Genomic DNA, 12,776 nt, shown 5'->3' with positions numbered 1-12,776 from the left:
AAGTATTTTTAACAGCTCTGCCATTTTATCAGGCTAGAGAATGATCTAGAAACCAGTCTATTTGAGGGACTGTACTGAATTTAGAATTTAGTGTAACTGGATAGACTGGGTGAGACCCTTCTGATGGGGCCTTAAGGTCAAGAGCACTGGCTCAGCTCTGAGTGCCCAAGCCATTGCACACTGCTGTGTTGTCATGGCTTTTCTGCAAAGCCACTGTTACTCTGACCATTTTGGCCAGGTAATGCATCACTCACTGTTTAACTATTACAGATGTGCTTAAGATGACACACCTGTTCACAGTCTAAATGGCGGCAGGGGCCCTGAAATAACTTGGGCCTTACATCAGAGGCAACAAAAGGCACACTAATATTTTCTTCATTTTCAAATTAACAAGTTAAATTGTCCACCCTTGTATAGATTCTCTTCAGGCAAATGAGGAAGTACCAGTTAAAGGTAGTGTGTAAAATCAAAACTAAAATTTTATGGGCACCTGCTTGATGACCGAGAATTATAATCAATGATAAAACTGTCTAAAGTCATTTTCATTTCCTTCCACCAAGTGGGCAGAGCTGTGCAGTTTGCTCTAACCAACCCCCTCCCTCTCCCTCTCCCTCTCCCTTCCCCTCTCCCTCTCCCTCTCCCGCCCTGTGTGTGTGTGTGTGTGTGTGTGTGTGTGTGTGTGTGTGTGTGTTTCCCACCCCCTCTCTCTCCTTTTTGGTTCCTTCTTGCTCTTTTTAGGGCCTGCACAGACCCATGGGTAGCCGCTGATCACTTTCACTTCTGCTGAGGAAATTACAGCATGCTTCTCTAAACGGTAGAGCGAAAGAGAAAACAGATGCCCTGATACCAAATGGTCAGACTTTGGAAGGTTAACAGTATTCTCAGGACCAGTAGGACCTAAAATATCCCTGATTCTGAAGAGCACTGAGGTGTCAGTGGAGGGTGAAACAGAAGACTAAGACAAGAAGAAGGGAGGTGGGTGAAGGTCTGTGCGTTATCTACTGATCCCTCTTGAGCATGATGCAGCACCTGACTCCAGCCCTCTCGTGATGGTTTCTATTTGGGTCTGACTCGGGGACTATCTGCTGAATCAGTATCTCTGAGCAAAACCAAGAAATTCACCCCCAAAGAGGAGTCACTGTATTAGTCAGGGTCTCGGAATAAAGTTAGACCCAAGAAACAGAGTCCTCTGGTCAGAAGTGGTCTCTCGTGTGAAATTCTCTGCTTTGTACTCAAAGGAAAGAAGGCGCCAGTGGGAGCTTGCTCGTCAAACGTAGTATGAATCTAGCTTCTTCTAGAAAAAGCGGCCTGCGTCACATCGAAGCCTGATTTGGTTCTTTGCCCTGAGAGCGGTTAGGCCAGTGGAGGGGCTGGCTTCCGTGACAACTGGTGCAGGGACAGGTGCAGTGTGGGTCCCACAGATATGAACTCTGATAAACAGTGCATGAGCGCCTACTCTGTGCAAGAAAGGAGAAGAGAGCTGCCCAGCTCCCACCCTCCTGGGGTTCCCATCGCAGCCTGATCATCTGCGGCCTTCTTGGCCAGGAAGAAGTTTCAGATCCCACTTCGTGGAAGTGTCTGGGATGAAGGTAAGCAGAACTTTGAGTCCCATTCTACAGCCGGGCGATGTGGGTCCCAGTGAAGTTAACTGAAGGTCACACAGAGGTCAGAACATCTGAAAAAAAAATCACAAGAGTTTTGATGTGCGCTGAACAGTTTGAACTGAAAGGCGGAGAAGACTCTGTGTGTGTGTGTGTGTGTGTGTGTGTGTGTGTGTGTGTGTGTGTGTGTTCGCTTATCTAAAAAGAAATGTGCTACTCTGAGTATCTCAGTTTCATATATTCAGCAAGTATGTGGTGAGTGTTACTGTAGGCAATGAAACAGCAAACAAAATAAGGAGTGGTGGTGGTGATGGTAGTGGTGGTGATGATGATGATGATGGTGGTGGTAGTGGTGGTGGTGGTGATGATGATGGTGGTGGTGGTGGTGGTGATGATGATGATGGTGGTGGTGGTGGTGGTGGTGATGATGATGGTGGTGGTGGTGGTGGTGGTGGTGGTGATGATGATGATGGTGGTGGTGGTGGTGGTGGTGGTGATGATGATGGTGGTGGTGGTGGTGGTGGTGGTGATGATGATGGTGGTGGTGGTGGTGGTGGTGGTGGTGATGATGATGATGGTGGTGGTGGTGGTGGTGGTGGTGATGATGATGGTGGTGGTGGTGGTGGTGGTGATGATGATGGTGGTGGTGGTGGTGGTGGTGGTGGTGATGATGATGATGGTGGTGGTGGTGGTGGTGGTGATGATGGTGGTGGTGGTGGTGGTGGTGGTGGTGGTGATGATGATGATGGTGGTGGTGGTGGTGGTGGTGATGATGATGATGATGATGATGGTGGTGGTGGTGGTGGTGGTGATGATGGTGGTGGTGGTGGTGGTGGTGGTGGTGATGATGATGATGGTGGTGGTGGTGGTGGTGGTGATGATGATGGTGGTGGTGGTGGTGGTGGTGGTGGTGGTGGTGGTGGTGTGTGTGTGTGTGTGTGTGTGTGTGTGTGGTGTGACGTGCTAGGTGGAAAGTACCCTGAACAAAACCAAAACATAGCAAAGGACTAGAAAGGAATAGGGGTACATTGTGTAGGGAGGCAACTGTTAAGCAGAGCCTTGAATAAAGATGCAAACTACATGTTTGTCTAGGGACCCCCAAAGAACATCAAGGGCCAGGCTGTGAGGTAGGCAGGGGCGAGGAAAGTTTGAAGAACAGCATCTCAGGTACTGAAGCAGAGAAGCAGGGCAGAGATGAGACACAGGGACCAAGAGACAGCTGGGAGAGGGACGGCCCTAGCTGTGGCACCAGGAGAGGGGGGGCATCACTGATGGTTTTATGTTCAGTGCCACTGGGGTCTCATGGGATCTCTCTGGCCGGAGGCAAGGCTAAGTGTACCCAGATAAGCACGCAAGCAAAAGAGCTGTCTAGCTGAGGTTGGCATCTGAAGGATTGATGGTGGGAGGCTGTTTTATTTTGTTTCAACTTGTTCTAAAGTTTGTTTCTGTTATCCCTTTCTCCCTTCATGGCATTGGAAAATGGTGAAAAAAATTAGTAGTCATACATGGCGAAATGTAATCTCAAAGTAGTAGACCACTTTTTTTCATGTCAGTTCAAACCACCTTCCTGCTATCTGAGAAGAAACTTCCTAGTCATGAGCTGTTTAACATGAGGCTGAAAAGCAGTACGCAGTCAAATACATGCACGCTCTAAAATGTGTTTGTGTAGTTGAATTAGCTCATAGAAATTATAGTTGACTGGATTGTATTGATCCCCCCTTTCTAGAACTAGGGATGAAGAGAGGCAAACAGAGTTTTCGATCAGATCATTTAGCTGATCTTTAAGTCCACAATTGCATATTTATTATCCCAGGACACTAGTCCTGTTATAGGCAAAGGCCCTGTCTTCCTCAGGCTTGGCTTTATATAGCCTATGCAAGATAAAATAATGTTTATATTTCCTCCTTGTTCACCAGCCACTGCCTAAGAGACAGGCACATGAGGATTTCCCATCTTCCATGTGTCTGCTATGTCAGCGGTGATGGGTCTCCTCTGCCTCCCTCCAAAAGATGTGTTGAATGAGACTATGAGCTGGAGGCCAAATGACTTGAGGCTTATTAATGGCGTGAGTCATTTGTGCTGCCTTTGACATATATTTATAACAGATTCCAGGAAGCTCCCTTGTCTCCCCTCAGTGGCCTTTCACAATTAGCCTTCCTACTAAAGCATAGTGAACCCAAGTCCTCCTCCTCCGACAGAAACTGAATCCAGCTACTGTCAGTTGTTGGTCATCTGTAGTGAATTTGGTATCACATGTCTGCAACCCTAGCTCACATGGGAGAAAGGAAAGACTCACTATGCACAAGAGGCCATAGCCAAGTGATGGTCCGTGAAGAGGATCCCCAGAGCAGGTGCCTCCATACATGGCGGTGTTTCTTGACTCTAAGAAAAAGGAAGTCCTTTCAGGACAGCCCCTCAGAATTGTTATAGACAGTACTCACAGAGGTGAAATGACTTAAAGAAAAGCATTGAGCCCATGGAGCATCATATGCTTTTAAGAAACTTTGGCCAGAGTTGTTTAAATAATCTCTTCCAAAACACCTCACAGTTCACCAGTTACGTGTGTTCCTGCTTCACCTCAGCCTTTAACAAATTCTTTTCCCTTAAGTATTTCTGGAAATGCCCAGGGGTGCTCAACATGTGGCTGGAAATAATTCCTACGAGTCCTCAACAAAGCAGGAATCCATGGGTCCAGGCTCATGTGCTTCCTCTAAGACAGCACTCAGGACTAGAAGGCTGTCCCGTTATTGTTGTCACCACAGTTGCTGCTGCCAGGAAGTCCTGCAGGACCCAAGCTGATGAATTCAGAATGCCTGCTGAATGTCTGCGTTAGAGTTCTCATCACCTCCCTGATAAGCAGAGTGAGACAGAGCATGGTGCTGCCCTTGGGAGGCAGGCGAGCTCAATCTCAGGTGCCCTGGCGGCTCACAGCAGACCTCCCTCAAACAGTCTCCTTGCTATTCATGGACTGTGGCCAGACTCCAGTGTCCTTCTCTGCTCTGCTTGTGTTTGCTGCTTCCATTCCCACCTCAGGGACAACTAATCTAACTATGACTCAAAGCTAAGTGTCATTCCTGGAAGCCACTCTGAGCACCCCACTGAAAAGCTATGTGAACCCCAGTGCCACTATCTCATATGACCTATCAGTCTTCCAGATCATACACACCCTTTCTCAAGGCTGCAGACTCAACCCTTTCTCAGGTGCTCCCAGCATAGCTGGGTCCAGAGAAGCTCTAGTCTCAGCCTGGAGGTCGTCACCCTGCTGTTGGCTGATGTCAGCCTTGCTTTCTTACTGGAATTGCACTGCCGATTTGTATCCATGGTGTGCTCCTTTCCATCAGTCCTCCATTTAGGAGCACCCAAGTTTTTCCTACAGTGATTTACAATGTGTCAGCGAAGAGGATGTCAGTCTTTCTCCGGAGAGTCCTAAGCCCTATTGGGCCTGTCTTTCTTTCTCTGTGTCTCTGTGTCTCTGCCTCGCTCTCTCTCTGTCTCTCTCTGTCTCTCTGTCTCTCTCTCTCTCCCCCACACACAAATAAATGATAATATATTAATAAATAAATAAAATAAAATTTTAAATTATGTCAAAAGCAGGGACATCTTATTAGTAGTTGGATATAAAGGCTCAGCACCCAACCAAAGTAGGCCCTTGCTGAAGATGTCGACTCCAAAGTACAGTATACAATACCTTGTCCTAAGAGCATGTGCTGTGCTGGCGGCCATTATCCCACAGACCAGGCCCTTGAATACCATATGTGTGAGTGACAAAGTAAGACCTTCTCAAACAGAGAGGGGGGGAAGGGAGGGGAAGAAGGAAGGAGGTAGAGAAGAAGAAGGAGGGAGCTAAAGTGATATTGGAGAAGATGAAAAAGTAAGGACAAATGTAGGTGAAAATAACAATCCACCATCATCCTCCCACCTAGAGTTGAAATTTTGTGTTTTCTGTAAATTTATTTACTATAACTTAACACAGAATAGAAAACAGAACATAATATAAAAGTATAAAAATCACAGACATACCTAAAAGAAAATTGGCTCCATTTTGTGTGTGTGTGTGTATGTGTACATACACACTAATATGCAAACTTATAATTTTTGTGAGCATTTGTAAGATCATGATTTGTGACGGTAATGATCCACTTAAGGATAAGAGAGACTTAACTGCCCTTTAGTGGGACAATAGTGAGTTTGTCTCCAATGTTTTTTATTATTATTATTATTAGTAGTAGTAGTAGTAGTAGTAGTAGTAGTAGTAGTAGTAGTAATAGTAGTAGTAGTAGTAGTAGTAGTAGTAGTAGTAGTAGTAGTAGTATACTTCTTCCCTTAAGACATATTCTTGATAGAATGTCTTTCTTAGAGAATGGCTGTATGTGATTGACAGATATGATACATGTGCAGTCTAGGTCATCCACTATATTGTGTGCTCTGATATAACACTCAGGAGGTTCAAGAATCATGGATGCTCCATTACAAAGAAGTTGTATAAGGTTCCATTCCACCTCTGTTTGCACTAGGAAGAGTGGAGAGACACAACCTCTGATAGTCTTCTACCTCACAAATGCTTCCATAACACTGGAAAATTGCTTAACTTTTCCTGCCTCAATTTACTCATCTGGAAAACAAGGATTCTCTCACCTATTTAGTAAACTGTAAACTTATACCCAAGGATGAGGCATTAGCTTAACCCTATGGTGGAGATACATTACTAAGGCAAATTAGTCGGTGCTATGTTGTCAGAGCTGCTGCTTAACCCTAGAACCATCCTCATTATTCATGACTACACATCTTGAACAAATTAGCTCACGTCTCTTTTCCTTAGTTTTCTCATCTGTAATGTAGATGACAAGGGCTTCCCTCCTCAACAAGCATTAGATAGGACAGCGTGAGTAGCGTGTGCCAGCTGCAATTATTACCATTCCTTGTGATTAAGAAGCAGATTGGATACAACATCAAATGGTTGACAGTCATGGGTTTTCCATTGCATGTTCTCTAAGAACTGTGGTAGGAGAATGTCTGCAGCATGTAGGTGGAGGGGTAATCAAAAATACAAAAGTCGCCTTAGCCAAAATGCTAAATCAAAGTAGTGAAGTCGGTGTTTTGCAAAATGTGTGCCCCAAGGTCACAAGCCCTGCAGGAGTGTGTTCCAAGCATCTTTGGTGGTCATGGGAGTACGATAGTCAGGATGGTTAGGGAATTGAGGGTTTCAGTGCAACACACACACACGCACGCACGCACGCACGCACGCACACACACACACACACACACACACACCACCACCACCACCACCACCACCACCACCACCACCACCACCACCTTTTATTTTACAGCAAAAATTCTTAGCTAATGAACAAAGCCATTCCTTCTTCTTAGACCCTCCACCAGACCTCATTTCCTGGGTTTCATTAAATGTTACCATGTGCTCACACTGTGAGGCATATGGTTTCTGTCTGTATGGCCTAGCTCTACCACTCCAGTGTGAAAGCAGTCACCTGAGATCCATAAACCAATGAGTGTGCTATGTCCCAATAAAACTTGAAAAACCTTGGCTATGGTTTGCCAACTCCTGGGTGAGAGCACAGTAAGCCAAGGGTTGCACAGTGATGCTGAAAGACAGACAGGAGCCAATCAGGAGGCATCATGGCATCAGAGCACCACTTCAGTTTTACCCCCAGAGCTGGAAGAAGTCTGGAAAGCATTTTATTTAGAAAGGGGGATGACTCAATGTCGAAAACTCAGCTCTGGAGATCTGACCTGCAACTTTCACTCACCACGTGGCCACTTATTGTCCCTTCCTGTGTGGAATCCCCTCCTAAAGTTCATGAGATACCAGCCTGAAAGGCCTTGACAAGGTGACATTTGTCACTTTGATGAACTAGCCATGGCTGAGGCTATCATCCACAGTGGACTAGGAACCCCAATCTGTGGACATATTCTCCTTGTTCTCCGCCAAATTCAAGTGGCTATACCCTAGGTTAAAAGCCCAACTTACTAATTCTCTCTTTAATTTATTTTATAATTAGTTGGTGGGGCTTTATTATGATACTTAATAAATAGATAGATATAAATGTATATCACTGTACTTTGCTCAAATAATTTTCTATGACAAACACAGATGCCAAATGGGAGTTATCTATTTTCTCATCTACAGCATAAAATCCTTAGAGAAACACTAAAAGCAACCATGGTGGCTAATGTTTATTATTATTTATAGCACCCAGCACAGTATAAATCTATGTCATTTCTTTGTTTAAACCTTTAAACAAGCCTATTAAGTCAAAACTATAGCTAATTCCTGTTCATAATTAAAGAAAGAGACTATATAACATCAGAACACAAAGCTACTGAGTGGTTGAAATAAGAGCTGAATGCATATGGTATAAATCAGAGTCTAGCATTTATCCAGTATAGCATAGCATCTTATAAGAAAAAGTTCAAGCACATGGGACATAAGGAGAAGGCAGGTGGATCCCTTTCTGATGTCTTGAGGACATAGCCTGATACATCCATTTCTATGAATGGTATGCCTGCAAATCATTGGCTCATAGCATCCTTTAGTTATAATGCTAACCAGTGCCATATTGACTACAACTATCACTAGTACAAGCATTCTCCGACAGCTGGGTGTGTAGCTCTGTGCTAGAGGAGATGCTCAGCCAGTGTGCACAAGGCACTGCATAGGAGCAAAAAGGGGAAGCCCCCAATTCTACAATCTCCCATCTGGTGCTGAAAAGGCCACTAGAATCATGCAGTATGTGGTCATTTATGTTTGGTTTTATCCACTTAGAACAGTGGTTCTCAACCTTCCTAGTGCTGTGACCCTTTAATACATACAGTTCCTCCTGTGTGGTGACCCCCCGAACCATAAAATTATTTTTATAGATACTTTGTAACTGTAATTTGGCTATGGTTATGAATTCTATGGTAAATATGTGATATGCAGGACATCTGATATGTGACAGGTAGAAGGATAGTTCGACCCCTAAAGTGGTTGTGACCCACAGGTTGACCGCTAACTTAGAACAATGCATTAAAGACTTGTCTCTGTGTTCCCTGGTCAGCACATCATTCCTTTTTGTGCATCTAGAACATCTTGCTACATGGACCACATTGGTTTTCTCATTCATCACCTGACAGACATTTAAGCTGTAACCACTTGACTAATAGGAATAATGTCATTGGGAACATTCAAATATAATTTTTTTTTAGAAATGTCTAACTTTACTCAAGAGATTTCCTTTTTATATTTTTCTTCGATTTTTTTGAAAATTGGATACGTGAGTACTGTAGGTACATCATTTCCACCCTTCCCTCTCTCCCTACCTACTCTTTCTGACATTTCCCACTCTCACTCAAGTTCATGACTTCTTTAATTATTATCACATATGTGCATAATCATGCACGCATACACCCTATGCTTGCTAGTCTTATGTCAGCTTGACACAAGCTAGAATTATCTGAAAGCAGGGAACCTCAATTAAGAAAATGCCTCCCTAAGATCCAGCTATGAGGCATTTAAATTAGTGATTGATGAGAGAGGGACCAGCCCATTGTGGGTCGTGCCATCACTGGAAAAGCAGGCTGGGCAAGCCATGGAGAGCAAGCTAGCAAGCAGCAACCCTCCATGGCCTCTGCATCAGTCCCTGCCTCCAGGTTCCTGCCCTGCTTGAGTTCCTGTCCTGACTTCCTTTAATGATGAACAGTGATGTGGAAGCCAAATAAACCCTTTCTTCCCCAATTTACTTTTGGCCATGGCATTCTATCCCAGCAATAGAAGCAATAAGGCACATACATACAATTTTTTGTTGAGTTCATTTAGTGTTGTTTGTATGTTTGTGTGTTTAAGGCTGATCACTTATGATTAGATAACCCATCAGTGGTCTTGTTCCTGGAGAAGATTAATTATCCCTCTCAAAACAACCAATGATTACATGTAGCTCTTCATCTAGAGGTGGGAGCATGAGAGAGTTCTGCCATCCATCCTGGCAGGTCAGTTAGTATTTGTCATTGTGAAGATCTTGTTTGAGCAACCATATTGTTGAGATTTTAAGGATGTAGCTTTCCTGTCCTGTATGAAAGATGGTACCTCACAGAAGGTGTCCTGATCCCCTTGGATTTTATAACCTTTTAACCTCCCTCTTCTATGGTATTCCCTGAGGCTTCAGTGTAGGGGCTTTGTTATAGATGTAGCAATGGGTTATGTTATAGATGTAGCAATGGGTTATGTTATAGATGCACCAAGTGGTATGTTGTAGATGTACCAAGTGGGTATGTTACAGATGTACCAATGGGGTATGTTATAGATGTAACAACTGGGTATTTTATAGATGCACCAATTGGGATAGGCGCCCCATGATCAGTTGTTCTTTGTAATTTGACCAGGTTTAGATTTCTGTAATGCAAAAGGAGGTTTTCTGATGAGTGGTGAAAGCTACACTTACTTGTGTATATAAAAGTACATATTCGGAATGCAGTTAAAGATTACAACAGCTTAAGAAAGAGGCAGTGGTAGATCATCCTCTAGGGTCTAGGACCCCACCAGCTATGGGTAAGTAGTTGGCAGGTTTATAATACCAGACATGAATTCCCTCCCACTAAGCAGGCATTGAGTCCAATTTATATGTTGGTTACTCCAACATATAAATGCCACTATCGTTCCCTTGGGGACATCTGGCCATTGCTTTGGTTGGTTGGCTTTACATCTAGGTAGAACTATTCATTTTTTCTCCTCTTGGAAGCTTGCATGGCACCTTCTGATTCCATGAGAGGGAGCCTTCAAGGAAGAGACTTCCGGGCCAGATGTAGACCCACTCCTCCAAGTCCTGTTTATGAACTATATGTGTTTTAGTAGTAAGGCTTTACCTTCTAATTCTGGAAGGCCACAAAGGGCAATGGCACTAACCCATATTGTTTGGAAGTTTCGCAAAATCCTCTTGAGATCATATAGTAACTCTATGTTTAAGTTTTTGAGGGAGATGTTACATGGGTTCCATAAGACTGAGCCACTTTGGAGCTCTCTTATCACTGTGGGAGAGTTATATTTCTCCATATCCTCACCAACATATTATATTCCTTTTCTAAAATTATGCCTAGTGGATATACAGTAATTTCTCTTGTATTCACCGATAATGAGGTTATACATCATTTAACATTTATATGTTTATTAGTCATTCGTTTCCCTTAGGGAACTCTATGCTGGGCACTCGGTGTCCTTTTACTATTGAGTAACAACAGTCAGATCTAAGCTATAGCAGATACATGGTTTGCAATAGTTCCCTCATTCTGATAGCCAACATTTTATTTTTCTTCCTGATAGCTTTTGAAGTAGAAAAGATCTTTAATTTTGATGAAATTTAGTTTGGCTATTTCCTCGTTTGCCTGTGCTTTGGTATCAGCTCTAATCATTATATGATCCGTGATCAAGAGATTTGCCCATATACGTTTTCTCCTACAGATTTTATAACTTCACCTGATCACTTAAGTCTGCAATCCACTTGGAGTTTACTTTTGAATATTCTATTTTCCGCATGTTTGTTCAATTATCCTAGCACTGTTTGTTGAAAAAGATTGTATGTTTTAGCCTTTTTGTCAAAAATCAGTTGAGGCAAGACATATGTTTCTGGACTCTTAATTCTGTTCTATCATCTAAATGCCTTTCTTAGGCTACACTATTTTGATCTGTGTAGCTTTGTAGTAATTTTTAAAGTGGGTAAGGGTGAGTTCTCCCAATTTTTCTCTTCAAATATTATTTTATTGTTTTGGTTTAATAAAATATGAAGCCAATAAGTCAAAAATGAAGCTGTGACTTGATTAAAGAAGGCAATGTTAGGAAGACACGGGGACCTCTGCTCGGTGTGTAGTGATTTATTTTGTGGAATGGGATGTCTTCCTCTCGTTCTCGCTCTGAAAGCCAAAGTAGCTTTTCTTTCAGAGTCATCTTACATGTGAGGATGGGAACAAGAGACAGTTTTAATACTTGGTCACACACCTAGTGAATCGCTTGTGCAGCCTGATCTCTCCTGCATGTTCTTAGTAAATCACACTCCCTCAGGTAAAGATTCCCGGACTCTGCCCTTAGGCAGGAAGTTTGAGGTGGAGCTTGGATAGCTGCACTTTAAACCAACTCTCAGGTGAGTTGAATGAAAGTCAGTGTTTAAGGGATGGCTATGAAAAGTAATATAAAAGTTAGAGCAAAGCAGGGAAGAGGGAAGGCCTTGGGATAGTGACATGCTTGGAGAGAAATGACAGAGACATGAAGAGAAGACTGTACTGGTAAAGGGGAGAGGGAAGAAAAGCACAAGGTATTGGCAGATAACAAGAGACAGGACTGACTGGCCATCAGTGACCACTTCAGCTCCCTACCATGTCTTCTCTGGTGACACTAGCAACCATGTCACCTGCCCTGCAGAAACATGAACTTGTTCCTAGCTCATATCCCTCCTACAGTTTAGGAAAGGTTGGGAATCCTATGAGCATGTCCGTGACCCCTCAAAGCAAACAACCAAGAGTCAAGACTGACCATTGACAGTGTTCTGTGTCAGGACTCATACTAATCCCATCTTCATACAACTCCAGGTATATAAAAGATATGTGCAGGCCAAACATGCGTGGACATGAAATCATAAAGAAAATTTCAATTTTCTGTATATACACAGTTTTGGAATTTATCAAAGTAAGCATATTAGCACTCTAATGAGATGAGTGAGCTTGTTTCTACATAAATAATTCAACCTTAGCTGAATATTTGATACTATCGGCTATAGAGCATCTTCAATTTTCAGAGCTGATCAATATTCAAATTTATAATATAATCATCAGTGCTGGTTGAACCACTGTGCATAAACATATAACACAAAGATTGTTTAGCACCACTTCAGAAATTGTTGGAAATCCTGTCCCAACCCCAAGCTGAAACTCCCTAGATACTATCTGTGAAATTCGAGCAATTAGTGCAAACAGCAAGCTTTAAAACCAAATATACAGAATACGACCCAAAATTAGACCAACTGAATCTTTACATGCTGAAATATCATGTTAGGGAAATATTAAAAGTCTCTGCTCTAATTGGATGATTATGTTCATATAAGAAGATAAAACTTGGATAATAAAGACAACCCAATGTATAATGCACCATAGTCTCAAATCTTTAGCCAGGATGTTTGAGGTAGCATTGTTGGA

The 12,776-nt window shown here is 43.0% G+C and overlaps 1 protein-coding gene across 2 annotated transcripts in view; it reads left to right on the top strand.

Moving 5' to 3' along the window:
- Positions 1–738: 738 nt before the first annotated feature.
- Nr3c1 (nuclear receptor subfamily 3, group C, member 1) overlaps positions 739–12,776 on the top strand; it is a 121,726-nt gene continuing 109,688 nt past the window's right edge. For both annotated transcript variants that reach the window (XM_063277088.1, XM_017600843.3), the window contains exon 1: positions 739–1,589. The gene's annotated coding sequence lies outside the window, so the exon portion shown is untranslated. The remainder of the gene's footprint in view (positions 1,590–12,776) is intronic.

This window comes from Rattus norvegicus, chromosome 18 (genome assembly GCF_036323735.1).
Source record: "Rattus norvegicus strain BN/NHsdMcwi chromosome 18, GRCr8, whole genome shotgun sequence".
Classification (NCBI taxonomy): domain Eukaryota; kingdom Metazoa; phylum Chordata; class Mammalia; order Rodentia; family Muridae; genus Rattus; species Rattus norvegicus.
Note: the sequence above shows the minus strand (reverse complement) of the source record. Positions and strands in the feature narration are given on the sequence as shown.